At 41.7% G+C, this 19,812-nt stretch overlaps 1 protein-coding gene across 4 annotated transcripts in view; it reads left to right on the top strand.

The window, feature by feature from the left end:
- Positions 1 to 19,812, top strand: part of RTKN (rhotekin) — a 1,021,076-nt gene that overhangs the window by 876,116 nt on the left and 125,148 nt on the right. The window lies entirely within an intron of this gene.

Here is a 19,812-nt window from a genome sequence, read left to right as displayed (position 1 = left end):
AGGTAGTGATGGCGAACCTAAGACACGTGTCAAAGGTGACACGCCATGACGTTTTGGGTGACACACCAGCGTTCACCAACACCCGAGTTACCAAAGAAACTGCTTTTGCATTTGTTGTTCATGTGAAGTGCATTGAATTATTTTGTGCCAGGAGCCAGTTCAACAACACTTCTTCAGATGTAAGAAGTTATTAACCCCAAGGACTATTTCAGTATACTGTTTCAATACAGTCTGCTAAGAGCAGTGCCGACATTGTTTTCTCTTCGTGGTTACACTTCTGCAAAAGGCAAGAAGTCTGCATTTCTAAGCGTGTGCTGTTTTACATTCCTCTCAACTGTCTTTCTTAATCCCTTCTAAAACTGATGTCTTTTTCCACTTAGTAATGACAATAATTAGATTTATAAACTTATTTTACTTCAGAAAATGTATATTAATTCATGTTCATTTTTTCTGTCAGTGCCTCAAATTAATAATACTAGTAGTTTAAAACTATCCATGTCTCTTATTTCTAGATTTGTCCCTAATTATGTTGAGATTTTATCCCTGTTGCATTGAGAGCTATGCTGTTTTTTATTTTTAATTATTTATTTTATTTCTGTTTGGGAAGGGGTGACACGCCAGCAGAGTCAAGTTAGGCATCTTCTGAATTTTTGACATGCCGTGCCAAAAACATTCGCCATCACTGCACTAGTGACATCTGTGTGTGCACCTGACAGGTGTTAAAGAAGCTCCTGTAACTGCCTTGTCAGTTTCTGTCAGTCTTCATTGTGTGACTTCACAGATGAGCTTCCAGTGCTGCAGTATGAAATATACCTGGTAATCAGCTGGCTACTGTTTCAGTTGATCAATGAAGAGATTCTCATGGTGTACTGAATATCTCTTGTTAAACTCATACATTTTCCACTGGAATGTTAACACCCTGTAAATTGAATTTGTAAACTTGGGTGAATACTGGGACCATGCTTTAGTTAAGTGTTGCTCTTTATCTAATTAATTTCATTCATTCATTCATTTATTTTAATTGCACTCTTTATATATATATACACACCTATATGGATCCCATACTGCTGCTCGAAATCGCGTTTACCCGAAAGGTAAACGGCCGAGCACACTTTTGCGAAAGTGCATTTCTACCGAAAATGCACTTTCGCGAAAGAGAAGTAAAAAAAAAAAAGCGATGGGAGCTGTTGCTTAGATCGTGGTACAGTGGGAGTAAGGGAATATTCCCTTTTCCTCACTGTAGTGCGATCTCGGAGTGAGAATAAAAAAGTAGGGGGGCACCCCCCACATGGGGGTGCAGGGGTGCTTGCCCCCTTCATAAACGTGATGACTGTTTTATTTTTTTGTTTTTTATGGGTTTTTTCCTCTTTCGTGAAAGTACATTTTTGGTAGATATGCACTTTCGCGAATGTGTGCTCAGCCATTTACGTTTCGAGTAAACGTGATTTCGAGCAATAGTCCTAGATCCATATCTTCTTCTTCTTTTGGCTGCTCCCATTAGGGGTTGCCATAGCAGATCAACTGTTTCCATTTCTTCCTGTCCTCTGCATCTTGCTCTGTCACACCAACCACCTGCATGTCCTCTCTCACCACATCCATAAACCTTATCTTAGGCCTCCCTCTTTTCCTGTTACCTGGCAGCTTCATCCTTAGCATCTTTTTCCCAATATACTCTGCATCCCTCCTCAGCACATGTCCAAACCAACGTAATCTTGCCTCTCTGGCTTTGTCTCCAAACCTTTCAACCTGGGCTGACCCTCTAATATACCTATTCCTAATCCTGTCCATCCTCATCACACCCAGTGCAAATCTTAACATCTTGAACTCTGCCATGTCAAGCTCTGACTCCTGCCTTTTTATCAATGCCACTGTCTCCAACCCATATAACATAGCTGGTCTCACTACCCTCTTGTAGACCTTCCCTTTCACTCTTACTGGTACTCGTCTGTCACAAGTCACTCCTGACACTCTTCTCCACCCACTCCATCCTGCCTGTACTCTCTTCTTCACCTCTCTTCCACACTCACCATTACTCTGAACTGTTGATCCCAAGTATTTAAACTCATCCACCTTTGCCACCTCTACTCCTTGCATCCTCACCGTCCTCTATCCTCCCTATCATTCACACACATATATTCTGTCTTAGTCCTGCTGACCTTCATTCCTCTTCTCTCTAGAGCATATCTCCACCTCTCCAGGGTCTCCTCCACCTGTTCCCTACTCTCACTACAGATCACAATATCATCTGCAAACATCATAGTCCATGGGAACTCCTGTCTGATCTCATCTGTCAACCTGTCTATCACCATTGCAAATAAGGAAGGGCTCAGAGCTGATCCTTGATGTAATCCCACCTCCACCTTAAACGCATCCGTCACTCCAACCGCAGACCTCACCCTGTCATACTACCCTCGTACATATTCTGTACCACTCTTACATACTTCTCTGACACTCCCGACTTCCTCATACAATACCACAACTCCTCTCTAGGCACCCTGTCATATTCTTTCTATAAGTCTACAAAAACACAATGCAACTCCTTCTGACCTTCTCTGTACTTCTCCATCAACACTCTCAGAGCAAACATCACATCTGTAGTGCTCTTTCCTGGCATGAAACCATACTGCTGATCACTAATCATCACCTCCCTTCTTAACCTAGCTTCCACTACTCTTTCCCATAACTTCATGCTGTGACTGATCAGTTTAATCCCTCTGTAGTTACTACAGCTCTGCACATCACCCTTATTCTTAAAAATCGGTACCAAAACACTTTTTCTCCATTCCTCCGGCATCTTCTCACTTTCCAAGATTTCATTAAACAATCTAGTTAAAAACTCCACTGCAGTTTCACCTAAACACCTCCATGCTTCCACAGGTATGTCATCTGGACCAACAGCCTTTCCGTTCTTCATTCTCTTTATAGCTATCCTTACTTCCTCCTTGCTAATCCACTGCACTTCATGACTCACTATCCGCACATCATCCAACCTTCTCTCCCTCTCATTCTCTTCATTCATCAGCCCCTCAAAGTACTCATTCCATCTGCTCAACACACTCTCCTCGCTTGTGAGTATGTTTCCCTCATTATCCTTTATCACCCTTACCTGCTGCACATCTTTACTAGCTCGGTCCCTCTGGCTAGCCAATCGGTACAGGTCCTTTTCTCCCTCCTCAGTGTCCAACCTTTTATACAACTCTTCATACGCCTTATCCTTAGCCTTCGCCACCTCTCTCTTTGCCATGCACCTTATACTCTTGCCTACTTTCTTCATCTCTTTGACAATCCCACTTCTTCTTTGCCAACCTCTTTCTCTGTATACTCTCCTGTACTTCTTCATTCCACCACCAGGTCTCCTTGTCCTCCTTCCTCTTTCCAGATGTCACACCAAGCACCTTTCTAGCCATCTCTCTTACTACCACTGCTGTAGTTAACCAGCTGTTCGGTAACTCTTCACTGCCACCCAGTGCCCATCTTAACTCTTCCCTGAACATCACCTCACAATTACCCTTTTTCAATTTCCACCATTTGATCCTTGCTGCTGCCCTCATACTCATCCTCCTCTTCTTGATCACCAATGTCATCCTACAAACCACCATCCCATGCTGCCTAACTACACTTTCCCCTGCCACCACTTTACAATCTTCAATCTCCTTCAGACTGGCCCTTCTACATAAGATATAATCCACCTGTGTGCATCTTCCTCCACTCTTGTATGTCACCCTATGCTCCTCCCTCTTGTTAAAATACGTATTCATCACAGCCATGTCCATCCTTTTTGCAAAATCCACTACCATCTGACCTTCTGCATTCCTTTGCTTAACACCATACCTACTCATCACTTCCTCATCCCCTCTGTTCTCTTTACCAGCATGCCCTTTGAAATCTGCTTCAATCACCAGTCTCTCACCCTTGGGTACAATCATCATCACTTCATCCAACTCACTCTAAAATTTTTCTTTCTCATCCATCACACAACCAACTTGTGGAGCATATGCACTAACAACATTCATCATTACACCATCAATTTCCAGCTTCATAAACATCAATCTATCTGACACTCTTTTCACCTCCAAAACACACTTAGCATACTGTTCCTTCAGGATAATGCCTACGCCATTTCTCCTCCCATCCACACCATGATAAAACAATATATATAAAGAGAGAGAGAGCTGTATAAATATATATTTATATATACATATATACTTTTTGTGTCAATGTGTGTCGATGTTATATGCCAGCACAAGTACATACAGAAACATATTACCCTTCAACTATACACAGGGGGGCAAGCCCCCCTACACCTCCTGCTACATTCCAGCACAAGTACATACAGAAACATATTACCCTTCAACTATACGCAGGGGGCAAGCCCCCCACACCCCCTGCTATTTAAATATAACAACTCTGAGATTGCACTTCAGTGCACTAAGTACAATCTCGGAGTTATACTTGGAGAAGAGTAATATGGTTTGTGTTTTATTTGTTTCGATATGTATTTGTGCTGGAATATAGTAAATGTTGATATCCTGTGTGTTTTCAGGATTTTGAGTTTTCAGGATTTTGAACTTTTAGGATTTTGGTCTCAGGATTTTGGTTTTCAGGATTTTGAGCTTTCAGGATTCTGTAGCGCTCCCATTTATATGTGTGTGTGAATGCACTGGAAAAGTCTTAAAAAAGTAAAAGTAAAAAGTCACGGGCATTCAGAAGCCATGTAGTTGAAACAATGAAATGTTGCTATGTCGTAATTTGCATATCCCATGGGGCTGTGCTATAGGATGTGTAAGGTATAATGCAATGAAGATTCTAGTTTTACTGGGTCTTTTTTTTAATTTTCACTAAATAGTTTGTCTGTGTGACCTTGTTAGCCTTTGACAGAAGCACAGTAAGGGTGGAATAAGGGATCAAGAAATCCTTTTTTTTGTTCTTTAACTGAAGAACTGAGAAGTTGAAGGGATGGGGACATTGGACTGGACCTTTTTTTTTTTCTTTTTGTTTGCTCTTCAGTTGAATAGTTGAGAGGGCTGTGAGGAGGTGGTCTCATTTTTGCAGGCTCCCCTGTAAAGTAATTCACTCCTTTTGAACTCGAGAGACCATTTTTTTTCAGAAATCCATTTTTTTTTAAATTAGGAGGTACCATGCCCTTTGTTATAAGAGGAAGAGCAACATGGTGACTCAATGGTTATGATTTCTCTGCCATACCTTTTAGATCCAAAGTTCATTTTTGATTTCTGGTCACTGCCTGTGTGTAGTTAATATGCTTCTCCTGTGTCTGCCTGGGTTGTATCTGGATATTCTGATTTTTCTCCCACAAACAAAATGTTTGATTGACTTCACTGAACTGTCCCTATACGTTGCATTCACAATTGTCCTTGTGGATAGTGTCAAGGCTTAAAAGGGTCCTCTGTGCACCAATTCACTTAGCAATTACCATGTAAGGTAATTTCTTCAATCATCCATTCCTTCAGTCATTAAATAGTCAATTAATCACTTTATTTCACATTTGTTAACTGGTTAGGAAGACTGCTCCAATGGCCATTTTAGCCACAACTTGATCCACATGGCAAACCCACAGGCAGGGTAGTAAATGACAATATTTGACTATGAACCTTTTTTTAATTAACAGTAGTAGAAATGTCTATACAGTGCAACAGAATATACATAAAACATTAAGCATTCATTTAATAAAGATTTGTGAGCTTATATCCTCAAGTATCTGTGGTCCCTGGTGCATTTTACTATCTACACATTGATTGCATTTTTAGAGTCTAAAACTTCTGATTTATTTGGTCTGCATCACTTCTGTCTGTAATTTGACCTGCTTACTTTTTGCTGTATTTTAAGTACTTTTTGATGTAGATTCTGTGAGTTCCTGTACACTGAGATGAATGCCCTTGTGGTTAAATTCAGAAGAGTTTTGTGCTCATGTTGTGCTTATCTTGTGTGCACATTTGCATGGTGAGTATTTACACTCTTCTCCCCTTTTAGAGCTGTGTATCTTGAGCTCCCAGATCCCCTTTTCATGTACCTTTGTTATAAATCTTTGGAGTGTAGTGTTTGTGCTTTGCATTGCTGCTTCCAGCTCACTATAATGCCATTGGATGTTGTTGTTCTTCTTCTTCTTCTTTCAGCTTTTCTCCGGTTAGGGGTCGCCACAGCGGAACTCCGGTCCGCTAATGATTGGCAGTAGATTTTTACAGTGCCGAAGTGCCAGTCTGACGCCCAACCTTCAACGAAGGCACGCCCATTCACGTATGTCTTTTGGACGCCACTCGACCGCGGGGAGGACATGCAGACTCCACACAGAAGGCGCTCCAGCCAAGAATCGAATGGGAACCTCTTGCTGTGAGGCAACAAGCAGTAATCTGATTTTGTGCAGTTTTGCATCCTGATTTTTGATCATGCCCGATACATGGCTGTTCTTCAGATGTCATATATACGTGACAGTCATAAGATTTTCTTTTGTCATATATTTTAGCACCACCTTCTGCTTTTGGCCTTGCATTCTTGGGTCCCTGTTTATAATGTGTAGTTCTTTATATCGCTGTGGTATTTGTTTTTATGAATATTATTTACAGCATCTTCAGCTGGTCATTTAAAGTACTCAGGTGTTCTTGAAGTAAAGTACTCGCCCCATGCGCTTGTTTTCATGTACGTCCATTTGTCATCTGCATAAGTCACAGCCCATACTTATCAGGCTTCTGTGTCAAAATGTCAGACATTGAAAAATAACAAGACACTTCTGCTACGCTGTAGTGTTTAGTTATACTTGCTTCTCAGTACAGAGGTATGTCCTGCAATTAATATCGATTTAATATACCAGTACCTCAGACGTAATAGCTTCTTATTTCCTTAACCCCTAAAACAGTGCTCTTTAAAGCTTTTTAATCCAACTATAGTCGGCACTGAAATTTACTAACACCTGTCTGTTAACATGGTTTGCATTATTCTACTGACCTGATCTTTAAAACTCTTATCAGTATTTATTTGGTAAAGCCTTGAGTTTATCAGCAAATATCATTAATTAATCTTTCTCTTTAAAGTTGCAGTTAGATCCTTAGTAGAGGTGCAGTACCTCCATATTGCAGAAGCGTAGCTAGCTGGTCAGTACATGCCATATGACAACTGTTTTAGTTGTATTTTTGGCTGTTCTGTGTGGACAGGACTGACAGAGGTTTGTGGGGACGTATCTGAGACCACTGTTACTGTGCCTGTAGAGGACTGAGACTCAAGAGCACACAAAGGGACGGGATTGAATGATTTTGTCTCCTTGAAACCAGTTTTGGAAACAAGGAAACTGAGGAGAAGAGCCATAGGGGAGGTATTGGTGAAATGCCGTGGTGTATCATGTGATTCTTTGCATCATACCAACGTGGGGGTTTTGTAGTTTCTTACTGGGTGATGGTTTAATCAATTGGAATTTTGCTACTATTTACTGATATGCAATTTTGTCATTGACGTGGTCTGAAGAAGCAATTGTAAAATTGCAGGAGCGCTTACCTTTTTGTGATTAAAGATTCATTTTAAGTTCATTTACAGTGATATTTTTTTGTGTTGTCTTACTCAAGTCGTGTTTCCGTGGGGTTTAGCCTTTTTTTTCACTGCTCGATATTATCTTGATTCACCACACATTTAATTGCCCGAGGTGACGTTTCTACCTGTGGTTAAACTTTTTAAGTAATGAGAAGGCAACTGTTAAAATGTAAATATCCATTGGAAAATGTGGGTTTTCTGTAAATGCCAAGCATGGAGAAATCTTGAAGAGTGGATGGGAAATGGAAAATTCACCCCAGGGATCACTCAAATGGGTTTACTCAACAGAGGCACTGGAAACGAAGGTTGGATGGCACGATGCCAGGGTAATCCTATGGGCTAGGCTTGTAAAGGCTCCAGGGCCATTAGCCTAGTACACACCTATGAACCTATGGTAAACATTTTAAATGTCAGGACCTGCTAGATTGAGTCTTGAAACACGGAGACTGAATGGTGGAAAAAAAAGTCTGAGATGGCCATTTAACAGAGTATTCCCTCTTTCCTGAGGTATGGAGATCTTGGCATTAGTATATGTAAGTTCGGTGGTGTGGGGGATGCAGGGACCTGCCCCCTCAAAATAGAAGTTTAAAGGAAAAGAATAATGTTCAAGATTTGCTCTTCTGCATTTTTGATCTTTTTTTTGGTGTGTCATTCTGGATTTTGTGTGCTGAAATTTTTTATTTATTTATTTTTATTTATTTTACATTTGTTGACCAGACTAGTCTAGCTGGATACATGTCCATTTTCAGTAGAGGCCCGGGGAGAAAAGCTCCAAGAAGAACATACAAAATTAATATAGAAGTTATGACAGATATCATAAAAACAGCAATTGTTACATAAAAACGTGTGTAAGTTTTTTTTTCAATTGGAAGCCCCTTTTTTCAGCAATAAATGTGGTGCTGTACTTTGTAGTTAAGTATATATATGGATGTAAATCATAATCTCTTTTTGAACCATCTAGTGTATTCATTTCCTGTACTTATTTAATGAGTTGCATCACATGGTTAGCAATCACCTTACTCCCCCCTTGCTTGTACTGATTTTTTAGCTCTGCTATATATTCTTAAATTCTATTCATTTGTATTCTTTTTCTTCCACCCCTAGTACCTCTGTCATAATCTGTGCCATTCTTCCTTCCACCCCTTTTGTCCTTGTAGATATGACCGTGCTTAGGTAGAGGATGCCTCTATGTATAGCCACTGCATTATTCTCCCCTGGCACTCTTGATATACAGTGCGTTGTGCTGATTATGTACATATCATCTTCACACCTTTGGGACACAGATAGCCTTGCCCGATATGCCACTTCATTGCATGCTAGTTTTGTTACCCTGGTCTACACTGGAGGATTTTGAATGGGCAGCAGTAGTTTCCTTATCACCCCTCCCCCACCAAGGATCTAAAACCAGGTCTACAGACACTCAGGTCTACAGACACTTTTTCCCATCTTGACAGCTGGATCATCTGGTACCCAGTTCATTAAGTGTAGCTCCATGTACGGTGCCACCGTAGACATTTGTGAACATTTTCATACTGTTCCCTCTTTTTAAGTATTTCTTTTTTATATGTAGTCTGTAGATGTTTAAAGCCTGCTGTTATCCTTTACCTCTGCCTAGCTCTGTGAGGAAGCAGTTTCTAACACCTATTGCGCATAATGTAATAGCTCTCTGTGTTACCTGAGTTATCCTGTCTGCCATGGCATTCTCTGTGTTTTAATTTTATGTATTTTTCTTATTCTATAATATACTAACTTTGTGTGTCTCCATTAATAAGACATTTATGTCTGTATCAAGACCTTGACATTTTCCCTTTTCTGCATAATATATATTAAGGTATTGCTGCCTTTATTTATAGCAGCTTAGAAGAACACATTTATCTTTTTATTTTTAATCACCATTAGAAAGCAGGCAAAATCCTCTGAACATTGTGAAACATAATGTGATCTAAGATAATGAGGTGTTAGCACTGCTAGGCCTCTGACTGCAACTTCATCTGTAGTCATGGTGTTAGTACTTTCACCTTACCATTCACCAGTCAAAGAACTTTCACCACAAAGGCTACCAGCAGTTTTACAGGTCTTTCTGATTGGAGAGACTCTTAAAAGTTTTGAGAACAGTGGGACCCGTCCCATAACCATCTTCCTGCATAGTACACCTATGGATTGCCAAGTACCAATATCAGTGTGTCTGAAAGATGGAATTCAACTCTTGAGAGCCGTCTTTCAGAAGTCTGAATGATGTAATTTAACATAGGACAGGAGTCATAACACTCACTGTGTTTTGTCACTAATCACTTTGATAAAAATTCTTAAACACTAGTGGACACCTAAGCCATTAAGGGTTGTTGCTTTCCAGATCTCTAACTTAAATAAATATGAGTTGTTATTGGTGGGGGAGGAGAAAGAGGAGTTTTAACAGAGGTTAAACAAAGAATTACGTAAAACCACCCTGTTAATCTCTGCAGAGTATACAGCCCTCTGACGTACAGAATTCTAGGAAGAATTTCTACAGTGTCTACATGAAGGTGTCATCTTTTGTTTGCATATTTACTTTTGCTGCTAGAGTAAATTGAAGTAGTTCTATAGGGATTCTTCCAGAATAACCCAGGTAACTTAGCTTCAAGGTGAATAAAAAGGTAAATATGAAAAAGTACAAAAGAAAAATGCATAAAATTAAAACACAGAGAATGCCATGGCAAATAGGATCACTCCGGTAACACAGAGAGATATTACATTATGCACAATAGCTGTTAGAAACTGCTTCCTCACAGAGCTAGGCGGAGGTAAAGGAAAACAGCAGGCTTTAAACATTTACAGACTAAATAAATAAAATTTAACATAGGACAGGAGTCATAACACTCACTGTGTTTTGTCACTAATCACTTTGATAAAAATTCTTAAACCTATGTTAAATTACATCATTCAGACTACGTGCCCATAGAATGGTGCACAGCAATGGTTATTCTGCTCCACAAAGGAGGAGCCACAACTGACCCTGGTAACTATCACCCCATAAGCCTGACTAGCCTGGTCTGCAAGGCTATGGAGCGCATCATCGTGGAACTCATTAACAAAGACATTGGGAACCTCCAAACACTTGACCCAACCCAGTTCGGCTTTGTTAAGGGCAGATCATGCCTACTAAACCTGGTTGACTTCTTCGAGACAGTTACCAAGGCCATAGACGAGGGAAAGGTGGTTCACACAGCCTACCTTGATCTCACCAAGGCGTTCAACACCATTCCTCACTCAGGTATTATAGAAAAACTCACCAGCCTGAACATAAACCCCTACGTCACAAGATGGGTTGCCATCTGGCTTACAGACAGAACTCACATGGTAAGAATAGCGGGCTCCAGGTCTGACTCTAAACCAGTCACAAGTGGTGCCCCACAAGGCTCAGTTCTGGGACCTCTATTGTTCGGCATATATTTCTCAGAAGTACAGGCAAACACAGGAGGACTATGGCTAACCGGGTTCACCGATGACTGCAAACTGGGAGCTATAATTGACTCTCTGGCTGACACGGACATCCTCCAAAAAGGCCTTACTGAGACAGACACCTGGTGTCAAAGTCATGACCTCAAGCTAAATGCCAAAAAATGCATAGTCATCCCGTTTGGGAAAAACAAAACACCCACGAATTACCACATAGGCGGCAGCCCCCTTAATACAGAAGAGGTAATAAGAGATCTGGGGACCCAGGTAGATAGTAATCTCTCCTTTGACAATCATATTGCCAGAGTAGTTAGGAAATCGTTCTATGTGGCCCATCTAATTACTAAGGGGTTCACATCTAGAAATAAAGAGGTTATAGTGCCCCTCTACTCGTCACTCATCAGACCCATCATAGGGTACAATGCCGCTTTTGGGATGTACCTCACAAGACACTTCCAACAGCTTGAAAGACCACAAAAGCACCTCACTAAGAGGATTACTGGCCTCAAACATATGTCCTATGCAGCCTGACTGAAAAAACTCCGGCTGTACTCAGTGGCATATCGCTTACTCAGAGGTGATCTCTGCCTGACTTACAAAGCCATGTCCAACTCAGAATTGATGGACATGCTCCACCTAAAGAAATCCAAGTCACTGTGAGCCACACGCTCTAGTGAACTAAACCTCACCACAACAATAAATAAAACATGCTGGAGGGATAGATTCCTGTCACAGAGACTCCCCATGCTTTGGAACAAAATTCCTAACTACATTAGACAGAGCCCCTCACTAACACTCTTCAAGAGAAGCCTTGACGAGTGGATGGGTAACAGAAAGTACACCCCTGGGATCACTTCATTGGCTCTGCTTGATAGAGGCTCAGTTAATTAATCAATTGGGCGGTGAAAGCCAACACACTCTGACTAGGCTTATAAATGCCCTCGGGCAGATAGCCTAGTACCTACCTATGAACCTATGAACCTAATAAAAAGTACACTGCATATTACAGAAAATGTGAAAAGCAAACATATAATACATTTTGCTTAGAGAACAAGTCTAAACTAAAGAAATGATAACAGCACACTGTGACTGTTCATTCAATTACTTAAATTCAGGTTAAGGGATTTTTATATATTTTTTATGAATGCCTTTATTTAAGATATAGTGTAGCATACTGTTGAGAGAAGATGACTCCAAAAAGGAGGACTGGTTCAGCCATTTGTCTGATTCCCTTTTCTGTTTTAAGTGTCAAAGCCTAGAGTGAAAATAAATGGAATACAGAATTTGTGGACTGTAGCCCCATGTATATGGGATGGGGGTTGCCCACTGTAGGAAATTTGTATGCTTCACTGCTTTCAGTCATAATGCTTTTATTTTCTTAGGAGTCATTTTACTTTAAACACATTAAAGATAAATTAGAAGACACTTAATGCTTACTTACACTGGTTGCTCTTTTAGGATGTTTGGGGCTAGTGTGGTACACAGTTCTGTAGTGCAGAGGCTACAGCTGCAAATGAGTGCCAAATTGTTTGTTGAAAAAAGGGACTCTGACCTAGTACTATATGCACTGAAATGCAGAAAAGGGAGACTGCAGAAATTTGGAGACACAGCAGGTAATTTATGTAGCTGTAAACCTTATAGATGACCTGACGTTGGCCAGTATACAAAAGACTTTTACTACTGTAGGGTGCATGGTATATCGCACATACGTAGGCTGCGATTGAACTTCGGCCATTAAAAGTGACGTACACCTGCACCATCCTCAGAACTTTTCTGCCACCAGATCTGAACACAAGATTCCAATGTATGGTCTGACTCTGAGTTGTTTGCGATTCTTCATATTTCTTCAAATTTCAGTTAAGTGCTCCATTGGGGAATTCTTGGCTATTTTGCTACTGTCTTGGTTAGGGATCTTGTCATCCAGGAGGGGCAAGTGCCAATGTAGAAGACAAATTCCATACAAGGATAACCATCTCCAGTGTTTGTTCTGCCTAGGCCCAAACCATGACCACATAAATGCTCTATTTCTCAGGCGTTTGTGCCAAAGACCTTAAGAAGCAGATTATCCTCTTTAGCTATCTACCTAGAGAATCAGCACTTAAAGCTGCTAACAAAAAGTGGTATGGAGGGATCCTTGGGGCCCAAGGGCGAGTTTTGAAGCGGAAGGCCAAAAAGCAGAGACACATCGAGTTCACAGTTCAGATTCACATGCCAAGCCTGATGTCCAGGCCAGCTTGGATTTGACCATAAGCATGTCTGCAGAGGCTGGGCAGCAATCCATGTCAGCTGCCCGAGGAGAACCACTTCTCATGATAAAGGAAAGCCCTAAGTGGATTCCTCAGATCCTTGTTAGGGAAGAGGTGGAATCCGATGTGACAGAATGTAGGCCTGTGTCTGGGCCTCCTACCCTACATAGGATAGACTTGCATGCAAAAATGAAACAGACAACCAAACATTTGTCCCCACCAAAAGAACCTGTTAGCGATTGGCAAGAATTCACTCAGGGTCTTTTCAATGCCCTTATGTCCTTTAGGCATCTTCTAGGTTTTACAGATCCCTCTCCCAGTACTGTCTCTCCACTTAAAGGGACTAGGGAAGAGGATTCTTCAGAGGAGGAATCTCTGGCCTACTCTTCACAGATCCCTCCACACCTGGATTATGCCTCCCCAGAAGAAGAATCCAATGGAACAGATTCAACTATGGAAGACCTTTCCTTTGGAGAAACTCTACCTAAAATGAAATACCATTTTAAATGGGATAGCACCCAAGTGTCTGAAGTACAGAAAAGATACTATGAGGTGCTACAGGTGGAATCACCTAGCCCATCTGCTATTCCTCCTGTCTTGCCTGTCTTTTGCAAGGCTTTTGCCTCGGCTTCACAGGCAACAGATTCTCAGCCACCTGTCCCCAAAAAGCCAGACTGCTTCTATAAGGTCTCAGAGGACTGCAAGATGTTATTCGTGTTTCACTGTTGCAGTCATTACATTTGGGTAATCTGCTGGCAGGTTGCCCTCAGTTGGCCTGATTAACAAAGTTTTGGGTCCTGTGTCAGTTGCTGTCCCTTCTTCCATTATGTTAGGTCGTCAGAGGTATAAAACATGCAGCCAACACCATTTTCATCAGTCTTTCTTGCCGCGCGGTGCCCGAAGCAGAAGCAGTTCACAAGTGCTGGTCGGCCGACTCCTGAAATTTTTGTTTTCGAGTTTCAGAACCAAAGTCTTCAACCTAAAGCTAAGTACCGCATTGGGGAAACTTTTTCTTTCTCCTTATCAATGTCAGTAAAAGTTAATAATTGTATTACTTGTGGGAAGCAAATACCTCATAAGGATTTTCATTTGTACTGTATTCCTTGCCTAGGCCCTGACCACAACGTGCCTTGCTGTCAGTTTTGTGCTAAATTTAATCAATGCGCTATTAAGCGTCGGTATATTTTTGCATCAAAATATTTTGGCTCAAGATTTAACTATCCAGAAATGTCATTGGTTAGCAATCCGACTACCAGAATACCTAAAAAACGCAAAGAAAAAGACAGAGACAGACCGTCGAGGTCCAAAACCGATGATGACGCTTCTCCTAAGCCAGTCCCCAGTTTGCCAGTACTCAGTGAGGCGCTTTTGCAGCCCCTGATACCGGCTACTTTTGATTCGCAGGCCTCTACTGAGACCCATTCAGAGTCTGGTATGCCGCGAGACACTTTAAGTATTGAACCCGCGGATGTCTTTACCTTAGATGGGTCCAGAGCCGCTGAGCAGGCACTGGCTTCTGAGGGTGTTTTCAGGCCTAAAGATTTATATATTAAACCAACGCCATCTTCAAAACTAAGGCCAAAATCAACTTTTATGTCTAAAAAACTGATGCTTGGGCCACATGCACAGGCCCCTATGCCTAAAAAACAAATGATCAAAATGGCAGAGGATTTAATTACCTTGATCAGGGGTACCCATCCCCCTCCTGCTAAGAGGCCTAGGCAAGGCACTGACTATGAATCATCAGATCAGGTTTCTATGTCTTCTGATTCCTCTTCTGATCAGGAATTATCTATTCCCCCGTATGAGGACTCTGATGCAGAAGATTCCATCCCTTCTGCTTCTCCTCCTGAGGATTTTTCTTTTGGAGAAACTTTGCATACCCTAAGGGAACACTTTCACTGGAAGAGTCAGGATTTCTCAGAATCTAAAAAGAGGCTTAGGGATTTCCTTCTTCTTCCTCAGCATAGGCCTTTGGCTATACCTCCTGTTCTAGACATTGTTGATGATGTTTACTCAGAATCCAGCATGGCTCCTGATTCCCTGCCAACGGCTCTTAGTAAGCCAGACAGATATTACAGGGTTCCTGACTCCCACAAATTCCTCTTTAAAAACCCTACTGCTGACCCTGAAACCATTTCTCAGGGTCCCAAGGGCGTTAAGGCTTCTACTGCTAAAAATCCTACCCCTTCTGATAGAGACTCCAGGGCGCTGGATAGATGGGGTAAGAAGGTTTACAGGTCTACAACCTTGGCAATCAGGGCTTTAAATTGCCAATTTCATATGCTTAAATATCAGCAGCATGTCATGGGCTTACTTAAACAGAAAATGATGTTGGTTTCTGACTGTGTGGATAATAAAGAGTTGCAGGATTTATTGCATTCAGCTGATCAAGTTGGAAAGCATACTTTGCAATGTGGTTTTGATTCCGTGGAGGCCTCTTGTAGGGCCGCTGTAACTGGATGTGTGATAAGAAGGCATGCTTGGCTCAAAGAGCAAAATCTGCCTGATCATGTTAAAGCAAAATTGTTGGATGCTCCTTTACAACAGGACAGTCTATTTGGTAATAAGGCAGAAGAAGTTTTGACAAAGATGGAAGATAAAGCTAAATCTATGGAAACTGTAAAAGATTTCCTACAAGTGCAGCCACCCAGGTTCAGTAGGCACTGGCCTGCTAAGAACTGGTCATTTCCAGTACCCACCTGAGCTGCTCAGGTCAAACCCAGACATTTCAAAGGCTCCAGTTTTCAGTCACAAGGAACTTATAAAACAAAACTATGGGGTGCCTCCACCTCCAAATCTGGAAGTAACAAGGCACCTTCCTATGGTAAAGAGTCTCAATGACTTTCCACTACAATCACCAAGCACTTATCTTTTGGCCAGCCCTTTGGGTGGAAACTGGCACTTCATGCATGAAACTGGCAACTAATTACCCAGGACAAGTGGGTTTTAAATATAGTATCCCAGGGAACCAAATTTCATTTCCACACGTTGGCAAGCTCAAACGGATGGCCAGATCTGCCTCCAAATCAGTGGGCAGAGGCCCAGAAACAAGTTATGTCCCTCATGAATATGGGGGCTATTCAGCCAGTACCAGAAAAGGAAAAGGGACAAGGTTTTTCTTCAAGACTTTTCCTGGTACCCAGAAAAGACAAATCATGGCGTCCAATTCTGGACTTATCCATTCTAAATACATTTCTGGACATTCCAAAATTCAAGATGCTGACTCTACAACAGTTACTGCCTATGCTAGGCAAAGATGGCTGGTTGGTAACTCTTGACTTAAAAGAGGCTTACATGCATATCCCAATCAGGGAATCTTACAGAAGATACCTCCGCTTCAAAGCAGGCTATTTGCATTACCAGTTCTCTGCACTGCCCTTTGGCTTATCTACTGCACCCAGTGTCTTCACAAAGTGCCTGGCACCAGTAATTGTATTTTGCAGACAAAGAAACATTCACATTTATCCTTACCTGGGCGATTGTCTAATTCAGGCAGAAAACAAGGACACTCTTCTAAAACATCTGGCATTTGTAAAAAGGCTTCTAACTTGTCTAGGGTACACCATAAACGAAAAGAAATCACAACTGGTACCCTCTCAAATAATTACATTCCTGGGTGCAAGCTTGAATACAACTGCCCAAATGACCTACCTTACGCCAGAAAAACAAATTCAATTGATGACTTACTTCAAACAGGTAGCCACAAAAACCCAGCTATCTGCAAGAGAAATTCTGCAGGCCTTGGGGTTCATGGCCTCCTGCATCCTAATAATTCCATATGCAAGACTGCATATGAGGAAACTTCAGTGGTACCTAAAAAGCTTATGGAGTCAACATTGTCACAGCCTGGAAACAATGATTCCTATCATTCCTTGCCTGCAGCTAGAGTTCCTATGGTGGGCAGAGGCCTGCCACCAAAACAAGGGACTGTCATTCACTCCACCTCCTGCTGCCCAAACCCTGACTACAGATGCATCAGATTATGCTTTGGGGACGCATCTGGCAGGGAGATGCATTCAGGGCAAATGGAGCCCAAATCAAATGTACCTACATATCAACCAGAAAGAAATGCTAGCTGCACAGGATGCTCTGACAGCCTTCAAGGACTATCTTCATCCAGGACAACTACTGATAAAGACAGACAACACCACAGTCATGTGGTACATAAACAAGCAGGGGGGTACCCATTCCTACCCCCTTTGCAGACTAGCCATGGCATTGTGGAACACGGCCTTGACTTACCAAATACATCTACAAGCTCAATTCCTGCCAGGAAAGCAAAATACTCTGGCAGATGCACTAAGCAGAAATCTTATGGACCCACACGAATGCAAACGGGATCTGCAAATCTTCAGCATGTTGACACACAAATGGGGGAGCCCAGACATAAATCTTTTTGCCTCACCCCAGAATTATCAGTTGGACAAATTCTGCACAAGAATTCATCACAAAAAAGCTTGGAAAGTGGATGCTCTGTCCTTCAGCTGGAAAAACCTATCAGTCTATGCCTTTCCTCCTCTGCCTCTGCTCTCCAAGGTCTTACTAAAACTCAGACAGGAAAAAACAAACATTATACTGATTGCACCAGACTGGCCTTGCCAACACTGGTACCCGCTCCTACGCAATATGTCACACCTTCCTCCGTGGTACCTGCCTCTGACAACTTACCTACTGTTTCAGCAGAACTATCAAATTCTGCACACTCAGCTCCAAACTCTGAATCTTGCAGCATGGCTAATCAACTAATTTCACCAGTTACATCTCTCAGCAAACCTGTGATGGATGTCATTTTGGAGGCTAGAAGGCCTAGTACTAGAAAATCTTATGCGGACAAATGGAAAAGATTCTGTGAACCAAGCACAAGGAATAAGCACAGCAATGCCCAATATTCCTCAGATTCTGCAATGTTTAACTGAGATGCTTCACAAGGGCCTATCTTTTTCTTCTATGAAAATGCATGCCTCTGCCATTTCAGCTCATTACAACACAGGGCCTCCCCTCTTTTCTCATCCTCTGTTAAAGCAGTACCTCAGAGGGGCAAAAAATTTAAGACCTCCCAGGAGAGCACCAGCTCCTGCATGGGACCTCAATTTTGTTTTGGAAAAACTCACTCTACCTCCTTTTGAGCCAGCTGCTACTGCAGATTTAAAATTTCTCTCCTGGAAAACAGCTTTTCTTTTAGCACTTACTTCAGCTAGATGGATTTCAGAATTACAGGCTCTTATGGCAGTGGAGCCTTTCATTATTTTTCATCCGGACAGGGTGGCTCTCAGGACCAGTCCATCTTTCATGCCTAAGGTGGTATCCAGTGCGGCTCTTAATCAGACCATTCATCTGGCAACTTTCTTTCCCAATCCACAGAACAAGGGTGAGCAGATTCTGCATTCATTGGATGTGCACAGACAACCTAGATTCTACTTAAACAGGACAAAACTCTAAGAAAATCTGAGCAACTATTGGTGGCTTTTGCTACAGTGGCAAAGGGAAAACCTGTTTCAAAGCAGACTATTTCTAAATGGATAAGCCATTGTATTTGTTTCTGCTATGTGCACCATGGTAAACCTATCCCCAAAGGGATCAGATCTCATTCCACCAGGGCTGCATCTACTTCTGGAGCCTTTCTCAGAGGGGTTCCTACCAGAGACATTCTAGAAGCTGCAACCTGGAGCTGAGTTCATATGTTCACCAAACATTACCATTTACCTCTCTTCTCTAAATCCAGAGCTGGCTTTGCCACTGCTGTCTCTGAGGGCCTTATAGCTGCTCCTAATTATGTATAAATCCATCCTCCCAACCATAGCTATGGGAATCTACCGAAATGTAATGACTGCAACAGTGAAACACGAAGAATATAGTACAGTTGTGTACACTTACCATAAATGTAGATGTTTGTGTGTATTCACTGTTGCAGTCCTGGTTACCCACCATCCAGCCCCCTGTTTTTTCTCTTTTACTATGCCTCTTCTTTCTTTTAATATGCTTAAAAGCCTTTTTGGTGTGTTTGCTTTTGATTGGAGGTATATTGTTTGTGTTCTAAATTATATATATATATATATATATATATATATATATATATATATATATATATATATATATATTGCTCCCCATTTGGGGGGCACCTGACATCTGGGGCAAGAAAAACTGATGAAAATGGCGTTGGCTGCATGTTTTATACCCCTGATTACCTGACGTCATGGAAGAAGGGACAGTAACTGACGCAGGACTCAAGACTTTGTTAATCAGGATGACTGAGGGCAACCTGCCAGCAGATTACCCAAATGTAATGACTGCAACCTGCAACAGTGAATACACTCGAACATCTACATTTATGGTAAGTGTACACAACTGTACTTTCCTCTTCAGATGCCCTTCTGTGGACCCTTCTGTTATTTCTGTGGCTTCTGACAAGCCATCTAGATTACTGCCCTCTACTGCCCCTTCTCCCATTAGGTAAGGATAGCAGAATCCTGGATAGGCTAGGGAAAAAAAGTGTACACTTCTGCCTCTGTAGCTTTAGGTCCATAAATTGTCAAATGCACATGACCAAATTCGCTTTATAGCTTATGTTCCAACTTTCACAGGTAATTGCAGACTT

The sequence above is a fragment of the Protopterus annectens genome, chromosome 2.part2, assembly GCF_019279795.1.
Source record: "Protopterus annectens isolate FY-2018-M chromosome 2.part2, PAN1.0, whole genome shotgun sequence".
Lineage (NCBI taxonomy): Eukaryota > Metazoa > Chordata > Ceratodontiformes > Protopteridae > Protopterus > Protopterus annectens.
The sequence above is the reverse complement of the archived record's forward strand: the minus strand, read 5'-3'. Positions and strand labels throughout refer to the sequence as shown.